This window comes from Hyperolius riggenbachi, chromosome 11, assembly GCF_040937935.1.
Source record: "Hyperolius riggenbachi isolate aHypRig1 chromosome 11, aHypRig1.pri, whole genome shotgun sequence".
Taxonomy (NCBI): domain Eukaryota; kingdom Metazoa; phylum Chordata; class Amphibia; order Anura; family Hyperoliidae; genus Hyperolius; species Hyperolius riggenbachi.
In genome coordinates, this window is record NC_090656.1 from 94,211,807 (window position 1) to 94,223,641 (window position 11,835).

Here is an 11,835-nt window from a genome sequence, read left to right on the forward strand (position 1 = left end):
AGATAGATAGAAATATGAGGCAACTAGCGAGTGATGACGCAGTTTCCAATTTTTCCAGATCTGTTAATATCTGTGTTATACTAGCACACAATGATGTACAGATAGGCGTTTTCATCCACACTATCCAGAAGAAGAAATAGGAGATCAGAGGTCTACAGATATTGGAGACTTTTTGTAATGATCCGCTCAGCTGGCTGCACAGGCAGCCAGCTGTTTGACTATTCCTTATGTCTGATGCAGGTCTCTGGATAAGAGACCTGGCTTTGTCTTGCAAGTTCCAGACCTACTGTGCTGCTGAGGGATTTGTATACATTGGTTATGCAAATCATCTAGCTGCTGGCAGTATAAAGGTTGGGATCACCCACAATGCTTTGCTGGTCATAACGGTTTGTTAAATCACTCCTGGAGTTTAAGCCTTGCCTGTTGGATTGTTATAGTTAGTTAGAGCAATTCTGGGGACTGCACTAGGCAGCTTCTCTAGTGCAGTTAGCCTGCTTATCTGTTTTGTCTGTATTGCCTCTCTGTTGCGATTGTCCTGTCGCCAACGGTGGTCGTCAGGAAATCGTTCTGTCTGTCTTGGAGTATAGCTGGAGCAGCGGTTGCTACCAGCTATCTCCTTTGTTTGTCTTGCTCAGATCGCGCTAGCCTCTAGCGGTAGCGGCTGTGGATCCTTCTAATCTGCTTCTTGGAGTATAGCTGGAGCAGCGGTTGCTACCAGCTATCTCACCACCCTGTTTCGATACTTGGATCGCACTCGCTCTGGCGGTAAGAGCAGTGGATCCTGCTAGCTCTGTTACTTTACCTGGATCGCACTCGCTCTGGCGGAAAGAGCAGTGGATCTTTCCTATCCTGTTTCCCGTTCATCTGTCTGTCTTGTCTGAGACGAACGCTTGCTGTAGCCTCGGTGAGGTAACCGTTAAGCAAGCGCTCGCGTTCTCTGTTTCATGTTTGGGTGGCGGGGATTAGTTAGGCGTGCTTGTCTCTGTTGTGCTTAACACGCGGAGACCGCGCAGTAAACGCGTTCGCTGTTGCGAATGAGTGCGGTGTTCACGTTTAGTTAGCGTTTGTTATTTTCCTTATCTTCCCATTGTATGATTTGCTGTGCCTTTGCTACTCTCCTCCCCTGTCTTGCCTAAGCTTTGTGTCACCTCTGGCAATCGCCTCTCTCGCGATTGCTTTCCTAGTTTGTTTCTGCTGTTGTGTGTGCACCGTCGCGGGTTGGCGACTAGATTGGTGCACATACATACATTCTGTCCCTGTGCTCATCCTCATTCGCAATCACTTCCCTTGCGATTGCGTTCTCACTTGGTTTCCTCTGTTGTGTGTCCACCGTCGCAGGTTGGCGGCTAGATTGGTGGACATACATACTTTCCTCATCTGTGCTTATTCGGTCTTGTGTCACTGTTAGCAATCACCATCTCTTGCGATTGCCTTCTCACTTGATCTTCATGGTTGTGTGTTCATCGTCGCAGGGTGGCGACTAGATTGGTGGACACACATACCCTCTGTCGCTTTGATCTCTCTCTTTCAGGGCTATCTTGCCCTGCGTTTCTTCCCTTCGTACAATTCCTGTCTGGCGTCTGTGGCAGGGCAGAGGAGCTGTTCCTCTGCACTCCACATCTCCACCTGCCGACAGGAATTTCCCTCTACAGGTGCATTGCACCTTTTGCTGGGTTCCACAGAATTCCACAATCGTTACACTTTTGCAAGATTATGGAAATCCCCAATCCTCAGACACCAGGATGGGAACTGCTTACCCTTCTAATATATGCAATGACTTTCATGTGGTAAATATTAGAGACAACATCTCCAGTTACGTAAGACTCTAAAACAGGAGACCCTGAAAGTACCTGATGTGCCTCAGATCATTCGTAACACTTTTTCTTATCAAATGGCTATCAGGATAGTACATCTGATTTGTTCTATCAGTTCAAGCTGTCTCATTGGGCCCTAGAAAAGGATTGGAATTCACTAGACCTGGTTAAGTAGCCCAAATTTCCAGGGATATGTTAAAGTGAAACTTAAGTGAAAATATTAACAGTTTTATGTTATGTTTAAAAACTTTAAAAAGTTAGTTTATTGCTTTGTCTCAGATGAATGAAACAGTCTGTCCTGTGTCTCAGAGTGCTAAAATATATGAACTATCTGTCCCCTGCTCTCAGAAGCCCAGTTCTCTGTCAGGAAAGTATTTTATGGCTGTTATTCCTTATCAGTGAGGGATACTATAGTCCGACTGGGTCCTGACTGGAGAAAAAACTGTCAGTTGCATAGCTGAATATTGACTCTCTCAGGCAGAGAAGGAAGAAAAGCATCACAACATATTTATTTGTGTGCTTTACACTGTACATACACACGTCTATCTCATCATGTCACATGTCTCTTAAGCTTTCCTTTAAAGATGAACTCCAGTGAAAATAATGTAATAAAAAAAATGCTTCATTTTTACAATAATTATGTATAAATGATTTAGTCAGTCTTTGCCCATTGTAAAATATTTTAAATCCCCGATATATATTCTGACATTTATTACATGGTGACATTTTTACTGCTGGCAAGTGATGTAGCTGCTGCTTGCTGTTCTGGCAGTTGGAAACAATGTAACAGGATTCACAGACAAGAAACTGCCAGAAGTACCTCGGTACTCAGAGCTTCTTGTGGGAGGGGTTTCATCACAATATCAGTCATACAGCGCCCCCTGATGGTCTGTTTGTGAAAAGGAATAGATTTCTCATGTAAAAGGGGGTATCAGCTACTGATTGGGATAAAGTTCAATTCTTTGTCGGAGTTTCTCTTTAAGGCCTCCCCCATAAGTTCTTACACCTGCCAAATCTACTCACTTACTGAGCAATGGGGTTTTCAAGTACTTGGTCATGACCAGCACTAAGCATGGTTGTCAAGGTGCCAGTTTGTTCAATTGCTTTTTGTTTTCCTGTATATTTCCTACTTTCTTTCTCCCGCATCCTTTGTGTTACGTACTTCTGCACTGGGAATAATGTTTTACAGCCCCCCTCCAATATGGAAAGGCATGCAATGGCAACATTTAGGATGTAAAATCTGTGGAACTTTTTAACAGTTCAGATAAATAATACAGCAGAGAAGTCTTAGAAGGGATGACAATTTTGGAATATATATGATACTAATATTTAGAACTCATAAAGGGAAATATAATGCTAAAATTTGTAGAGATAATTGGCGAACAAGTAAAAAAAAATGTCGTTTTTTTCCCTTTATGTATCTGCTACTGACAAGTCTGCATTCCTTAAAGAGAAATTCCGACCAAGAATTGAACTTAATCCCAATCAGTAGCTGATACCCCCTTTTACATGAGCCATTTCATTGGCTCCTGACCTACTGATCACTATGAGCCAATCAAGTGATCAGGAAGTGTTAAAATTAAAAACCAGAGGCCCCGGTCCTAAATTAGTTAAAGAAGAATTCTAGGTCAGTTTAAAGTAATTTTTACATCCTTCCACCCTCACTGGAAAGAGATTAAGCAATTTGGTTGGTACTAGCATCACCTATAAGTATAAGAGGTCAAGCAGTGCTTACATGTTAGCTTTTGCTATTGTGCTATCATCCATCAGAATTACAGATAGCATGATTCCTGGTCTCTCTCTCTGCATGCATGAGTGATGTTTTAATAAGCTGCTGTTCTATGTAATCCCAGCTGTCAGTCAGTATTAGGGAAATCTAAGAGCGCAGGATGGATGTGTCTTCAACACTGACAGCAGTAAATGCCCATGAGACATCCCCGGATGCCAAGTAGCATGATGTTGACCAGTAGGTCAGTGGAGAAGGGTGACAATGGATTAGGATCTTCTGGCACCAAGTGTCACCATGGGAAAAAGAGCGACCATGACAGTAAATTCTGGCTGCTGAAGACAAGAATTAATGGAGAGAGCTATAAAACAAACCATTTTCTAATAAAGCCTTCATTTTATTTACTAGGTGTGCTCATACTTAAAGGGATACAAAACAGAAAAAAGAAAGACTGAGAACCTGTATAGCGTAGTATTTGAATATAATGTAATAATAGATAATAATAGAGCAAATAATCACTCAATAAGCATACTCACAAATGTGGGTCTGTATGCAGTGGGGTCACATCACTGACACGAAGGTCAGGGTTATTGTACCTCCCTGACGTTCAATTTCTGCAGGATTCCTGTGCAAAAAGTGGTTCCATTAATTTTCGTGAAATATTTGCCTGCAACTTACTAAAATCCATCAAGCAAGGGTCTAGTATACATCTTGAGTATTACATTAAAATGTCTAAAATAAACTTATTAACCTCTTGAGGACCAGTGGTTTATACCCCGCTAGTTACCAGTCAATTTTTTACAATTCAGCACTTCACAGCTTGAACAGTTTACTGCTCGGTCATACAACGTAGCACCCAAATTAATTTTACCCCCTTTCCTTCATACCAACAGAGTGTGATGGATTGCGGAGAAACCACCGCGCGTTCTGACAGTGAAGCGGTGGTTTCCGCGTACAGAGCGGCGGTTTCCCCGCAGCAACATGCGTCTAGTTTGTCTGGACCTAGTAGTGCACACAGATGGAGAGCTACACGCGCCCGCACCGCGAGACAGGCTCTTTATGCCAATAGGAGAAGGGTCAGCTGATCGAGGTGGTCAGCTGATCCCAGCTCAGCAGGTCATTGGTTGATAGGAGGTGGACGGCGCTGTGGAGTGCTTTGCTATATATATCTCTTGCCGTTCAGTTGCTGGTTGTCTGGCGTTGTGAATACCTATGTGTTAGCATTCAGACCTTAGTCAGATCCTTCAGTGTGGTGGAACAAGGTGGACCTGGGAATCCACACTTAGCCAGTTCACTGTATTATTATCTGTGTTATTCATTAGACCAGTTCCAGGGTGTAGAGACCACGGACCTCACACCCCAGACTAGGAATACTGTGTATCATCTGTGTTATTCCTTAGACCAGTTCCAGGGTGTAGAGACCACGGACCTCACACCCCAGACTAGGAATACTGTATATCATCTGTGTTATTTCTTAGACCAGTTCCTGGGTGTGGGACCACGGACCTCACACTCTAGACTAGGCATTATTGGATATCTGTTTATGAATTGTAGCTCTCTTGACTTCTCTTCTGCTTTCTGATTCGGTACCTTCGCACATCTGATCTACTGTTGCCGACCCTGCCTGTCCCTGGTTACCGAATCAGTCTCCTGTCTCTGTACTTTGTCTGTCTGTGTGTTGCTGACCCGGCCTGCCCGACCTTCTGGCTGTCACCCACCCCTTGGGTGCTCAGTCCTCCTGCAGGGGTCCCCTGCTCTTCAGAGGGGGCCTTGCTGCAAAACCAGTCAGGGACTCCCCCTCCTGGAGCCCTTGACTGCAGTAGAGTCTTTCTCTACTTATTGGACCACCTGCTATCCCGGTGGTCCAAATCCTACTGTTACACCAAACACTTACACGCTTCAGGTGTTTAGAGGTTAGTTATACTTGGATTATTGGCGATTCTGCAGATCCTCAATAATCAGGTATATCTGTATTCTTGGGGATACTGCAGATCGGCAAGAATCAGATTCTCTCTGGTTGCTGACACCTATCGTTACACAGAGCTTTCTGCAAGTGGTATCTGATTGATACTATTTTCATTTTTTTATTAATCAAAAAAGATCTTTCTTTTTTTTAAACCCTTATTTATCCCCCCCCCCCCCCCACACACACACACACACAATTAGTCCTAGATCGGGATACATACACTGCATAATACATACATAGGCATAACATGGATTAGATTGTGAGTCACTCCTGAGGACAATTAAGTGACAATGCTGTCCTTTGTACAGCGCTGAGGTAGATTGCTGCACTGTACACATGTTTATTTATCTTTTTTCTTGTGAGTAACAAATCCCTGCTCAGTCTATCTGCAGGGAACATGCGAGCGAGCGAGTCCGTCTTTCCTGTTAGTCCATCATTCCTGTCCACCCTGCCAGTCCACTCTTCCAGTCTGTCCCTCTACTCTATCCATCCTGCTAGTCCATCCCCCCAGCCTGTCCTGCAAGTCCATCCCTCCAGTCTGTCCTTCCTGTCCATCCTGCCAGTCAGTCCCTTCAGTCCATCCTTCTAGTCCACCCTGCCAATCCATCCTTCCAGCCTGTCCTGCCAGTCTATCCCTCCAGTCTGTCCTTCCTGTCTGTCCTTCCAGCCCATCCCTACAGTCCATCCTTCCATGTAGTGTTAAATGCTGTTCCTAGTATAAAGCATAAACCCCCTCCAATTGTAAAATACGCCAATTTATGCATTGTTGTGCATCCATCTAGGCATTTTTTCAATTGTTTGGTAGTGTTTTACACCAGGTGGTTGTGCCTAAAAACGCTGGGAAGCCTTCTATATAAATCTGTACATATCACCATCTAGTGGAGGACCTGTAAACTGCCTCCCAGTATGTACTTGGCTTCAGTTTTTATTTTCACTTTACAATAAAGGAAGTAACAGTTGACTGAGGCATGTTGATGGTAAAATGTTTTATTAAAAAGGTTAAAAATATGGCACCCTAAGACACTAGCACATACAAAGTCTATGAGCTCTTGTATAGATTCCCTTTAATGAACTAAACCTTTAACCAGTTCCATGGTTCTGCTCCCAGGAACAAAAATAACCTCACCCAATTCAATACAAATTCCAGTTTTGGTGAACAATTCCGCTTAACATTAATGAATAATAACTTCCTGTCCTTTTGACTTCTATTCATTTGTAATCTATTTGGACTATGCATTAACAATGGTCACTCTGCTCCAAGGCACTTGCTAATTAGTAATCAGCCTCAGGTCATCAAAAAACATTGAAATGCAAATGTATATTCTTAGCCTACTCTGTGTAAAACAAAAGGGAGAGCGGGAGTTATGATTGTACTTTAATAATAATTACAACTGCAAGCTCTTAATAAATTAAATCCAGATTTTTTTTGTCATATCACAGAAATAAAAAGTGCCTGGAATTTTAACATATTTCTTTGCCCAGACATAGCTGAAATCCAGCTATGGCCATTACAGCCAATTTGAATACTTGGGACGATGTATAGTTGTGTGCTTTGAGCACGTTAAATGAATTGTGGAATGAAACTTCCATGTCAATGTACTGGTCATGGTCAATTTGCATGATAATACTCATTTAAAGAGAACCTGCAATGATATACAGTGCAACATAAAACATACCCCTCTTCTTCAAAATTCCAGAACGCATTATTCATGATACCAAATTTTACATGAATTACCCTGGTTTCAGCATCAACACATTTTTTATACAGAGGGATGCAAAAGTTTGGGCAACCTTGTTAATTGTCATGATTTTCCTGTATAAATCGTCGGTTGTTACGATAAAAAAATGTCAGTTAAATATATCATACAGGAGACACCAACATAGTGATATTTGAGAAGTGAAATTAAGTTTATTGGATTTACAGAAAGTGTGCAATAATTGTTTAAACAAAATTAGGCAGGTGCATACATTTGGGCACCACAAAAAAGAAATGAAATCAATATTTAGTAGTAATATCCTCCTTTTGCAGAAATTACAGCCTCTAAACGCTTCCTGTAGGTTCCAATGATAGTCTGGATTCTGCTTGAAGGTATTTTGGACCATTCCTCTTTACAAAACATCTCTAGTTCATTCAGGTTTGATGGCTTCCGAGCATGGACAGCTCTCTTTAAAGAGAGTCTGAAGCGAGAATAAATCTCGCTTCAGACCTCATAGATAGCAGGGGCATGTGTGCCCCTGCTAAACCGCCACTATCGCGCCGCTAAACGGGGGTCCTTTCACCCCCAAATCCCCTCGGTGCAGCGGAGGAGCGCTTCCTGGTTGGGGCAGGGCTAACCGCCGCAGCCCTGCCCCACGCACGTCTGTCAGCGCGTATCTCCCCCTCTCCCCCACCCCTCTCAGTCTTCCTTCACTGAGAGGGGTGGGGGAGAGGCGGCGATGCGCCGCTGATAGATGCGACTGGAGGCAGGGCTGCAGCCGTTAGCCCTGCCTCCAGGAGCGACCAAGTCTGCGACCAAGTGTTGCAGGGGGGGGGTTTGGGGGTGAAGGGACCCCCGTTTAGCTGCGCGATAGCGGCGGTTTAGCAGGGGCACACATGCCCCTGCTAACTATGAGCTCTGAAGCGAGATTTATTCTCCCTTCAGAGTCTCTTTAAAGGCTCGTACACAAGCTTGATTTTATGGAATGACGAGTCCGTCAGACCCTCCTGCTGGGCGGGCGTTCCAGCGACAGTCCAGCGTGTGTACAGGCTGCGTGGATCGTTCAGAAACAGCCTTATCAGTCTGCCTGACAGACTGTACACACGCTGTTCTGTCGCTGGAACACCCGCCCAGCGGGAGGGTCTGACGGACCCATCGTTTCATAAAATCAAGCACGTGTACGAGCCTTTACTCACTCCACAGATTTTCAATTATATTCAGGTCTGGGGACTGAGATCGCCATTCCAGAGCATTGTGCTTGTTCCTCTGCAATGAATGCCTTAGTGGATTTTGAGCAGTGTTTAGGGTCGATGTCTTGTTGAAAGATCCAGCCCCTGCGCAGCTTCAGCTTTGTCACTGATTCCTGGTCATTGGTCTCCACAATCTGCTGATACTGAGTGAAATCCACGTGTCCCTCAACGTTGACAAGATTCCCAGTCCCTGCACTGGCCACACAGCAACACAGCATGATGGAACCACCACCATATTTTACTGTAGGTAGCAAGTGTTTTTCTTGAAATGCTGTGTTCTTTTTCCTCTATGCATAACACCCCCAAATAACTCAATTTTAGTTTCATCAGTCCTTATTCCAAAATGAAGCTGGCTTGTCTAAATGTGCTTTAGCATACCTCAAGTGGCTCTGTTTGTTCTGTGGGCAGAGAAAAGGCTTCCTCTGCATCACTCTCGCATACAGCATCTCCTTGTGTAAAGTGCGTCAAGTGGTTGAACGATGCACAGTGACTCCATCTGCAGCAAGATGATGTTGTAGGTCTTTGGTGCTGGTCTGTGGGTTAAATCTGACTGTTCTCTCCATTCGTCGCTTCTGTCTATCCGAGATTTTTCTTGGTCTGCAACTTCGAGCCTTAACTTGAACTGAGCCTGTGGTCTTCCATTTCCTCAATATGTTCCTAATTGTGGAAACAGACAGCTGAAATCTCTGAGACAGCTTTGTGTATCCTACCCCTAAACCATGATGGTGAGTAATCTTTATCTTCAGGTCATTTGAGAGTTGTTTTGAGACCCCCATGTTGCTACTCTTCAGAAAAAATTTAAAGAGGAGGGAAACTTACAATTGACCCCTTAAATACTCTTTCTCATAATTGGATTCCCCTGTGTATGTAGGTCAGAGGTCACTGAGCTTACCAAGCCAATTTGAGTTCCAATAATTAGTTCTAAAGGTTTTGGAATCAATAAAATAACTGCCCAAATTTATGCACCTGCCTAATTTTATTTTAACAATTATTGCACACTTTCTGTAAATCCAATAAACTTCATTTCACTTCTCAAGTATCACTGTGTGTGTCTCCTATATGATATATTTAACAGATTTTTTTTATCGTAACAACCAACGATTTATACAGGAAAATCATGACGATTAACAAGGTTGCCCAAACTTTTGCATCCCACTGTATCTATATATTGCTATATACGGTAACTATGACCTGAGGCTTAAGCTAAATACTCACCTGACAATGGATCGGGGAACCTCACAGTTATGCCTCCCGATGAACAAGGTTCTCCGGTCCATCTTCCTGCCCACGGCAACACACGAGGTCATGCAATGGAACGCGACGGTCGCGAACCAGAGTTCAAACCATCACGGCATTTTGCACGGGAATTATCGGGGAACTGATCCGCCCATGACAGTCATTATCACCGCACGTCACAAAATGTCATTTGCTTAATCGCACATCTGTACCCGCGTTGCAAGATTGCAGAAACCATTGTCACTCAAAAATTTGCGGTTGTCAGAAAAATCCATGTGAAAATCGTGTAGTGAGTACAGGACTCTAGCCTAGGCAGGACCAGTTTTAGCAACAATAGGGCCCCAGGGAAAAATAACTTGGGGGCCCCCTAGCAATGCCCCCTGCAGCTTCCAAGCCGACTCCCATTACCCATCACACCACACTCCCAGCCACACAAAATCATTAGGCGTCCATCATATGTCCCCAAAACCATTTTTGGGGACCCCATTATTCCCCTCCTCCTTTCCCTTTCAAATCCAGAGTGTACACACATTGGGGTCTTACCTAATCCAGGCAGGACACAGGAAGTTGCACCATGTTCTACACTCTGGACTTCTCCCCACGGCGCCTCTCTTCCTCATTCCCTTGAAGACATGTATGGAGTCACTAGGCTGGAGGGGAGGGGACACACACCTTGGAAGTCCCTACAGGATCTGAGGGCCTGGGGAAATTGCCCTGTTTGCTTTTATGGAAGCGCCAGGCCTAGGAAATGATGCCTTGCAACCTTCTGTTACAATACAATAATACAATAACATTTCTAAAGCGCTTTTCTCCCATAGGACTCAAAGCGCATAGTTATGTCTCAGATCAATACAGGATTGCAGGCTAGACTGTGTTACAGAGGAGATAATCAGGTGTTCATAAATGCCAGACTGAAGAGGTGGGTTTTCAGTTTAAACTTAAATGCTTCCAGGGATGGAGCTGTCCTGATTGGGTGTGGCAGGGAGTTCCAAAGTGTAGGGGCAGCATGACATAAGGCTTTGTCTCCATAGGTTTTGAGGTGGACTCTGGGGGTGAGCAAGGAGCACTGACCTTCAATATCAAGAACCTCAATTTTGTCACCATTTAGTTTTAGTTTATAGGGGGGGGGGGGGGGGGGATCCAAAAAGATTCACCTTGCCAGCAGTAAAAATGTCAGCATCTGATAAATTTAAGAAAAAAAAATCAGGGTAAGGTTTTAAAATGGGCAAATAGCTAAATGATTTATAAATGAATATCTAAAAATAAGTGTTTTCACTAATTCAGTTATTGTTGATATATTTTGGATTTTTTTGTGTCTGAAGGTGGTTACATAGTCATCTGGGTTAAATAAAAAGACACATTTCTATTAAATTTGATCCCATAAACCTCTTTGGCCCTTATTCAAGACGCTTCTCCTATGTTTTCTCCTAGGAGATAATTTGTCACCTTCTGTTTAAAATAACTTGTCAGCACCCTGCAACAGAAAAAATACTAACAAGTATGGTAGGTGAAAACGTACTGTCAAAATTATATTGAGTATTTTCTTGGTGGCTGGAGACTTAAAAGGCATTTTATTGATAAGGAGACAAGGAGAAAACGTAGGAGCAGAAGTGAATTGAATAAAGACCTCTGCACCCTAATTCAAAGAAAGAAAAAAGCCACAAGGATAACATTTGTACCTAAATGGATTAAGGTTTCTCATTCTATACCTAAAAAATATAGCTTTGTATGCCCTTCAATGTACGGAAATCCCCAAAGCCCCATATGGAGTCAGATGCATTCACACATCACATTGCACACGTTGCCGTCCGGATTTCGGCAATGCGTGCAGGAGGCAGACACGAACGACATCAGAAAGTGCATAGACTGCACTGTCTGATGTTCACACTGCATGCGTTCCGGACCAGTGCGGTCCGTGAATGCATGCTGCATGCATTTTTTCCAGTGAATGGGTATCAGCCACGCAACGCATGCAAACATTGATGGCGTGCGTTCGTACGCGTTAAGTTCCAATTGCACGGCCATCTGCATCTGACAATCTGAACGAGGCCTCAAGAATGCCTTTATAGGGGTTAGTAAAATCTTCTTTCCTCCATGAGCAGTTCAGGTCCTCTTATGTTTTGTACATACCTAGTGATAAAGAGCT

General features: G+C 43.7%; 1 protein-coding gene across 1 annotated transcript in view; it reads right to left on the minus strand.

Annotated features, from left to right (window-relative positions):
• FSHB (follicle stimulating hormone subunit beta) overlaps window positions 1–8,876 on the minus strand; it is a 61,578-nt gene extending 52,702 nt beyond the window's left edge. The window contains exons 1-2 of the mRNA XM_068260187.1: window positions 8,832–8,876; window positions 4,077–4,165 (exon numbers count right to left, since the gene is read on the minus strand). The gene's annotated coding sequence lies outside the window, so the exon portion shown is untranslated. The remainder of the gene's footprint in view (window positions 1–4,076; window positions 4,166–8,831) is intronic.
• Window positions 8,877–11,835: the final 2,959 nt, after the last annotated feature.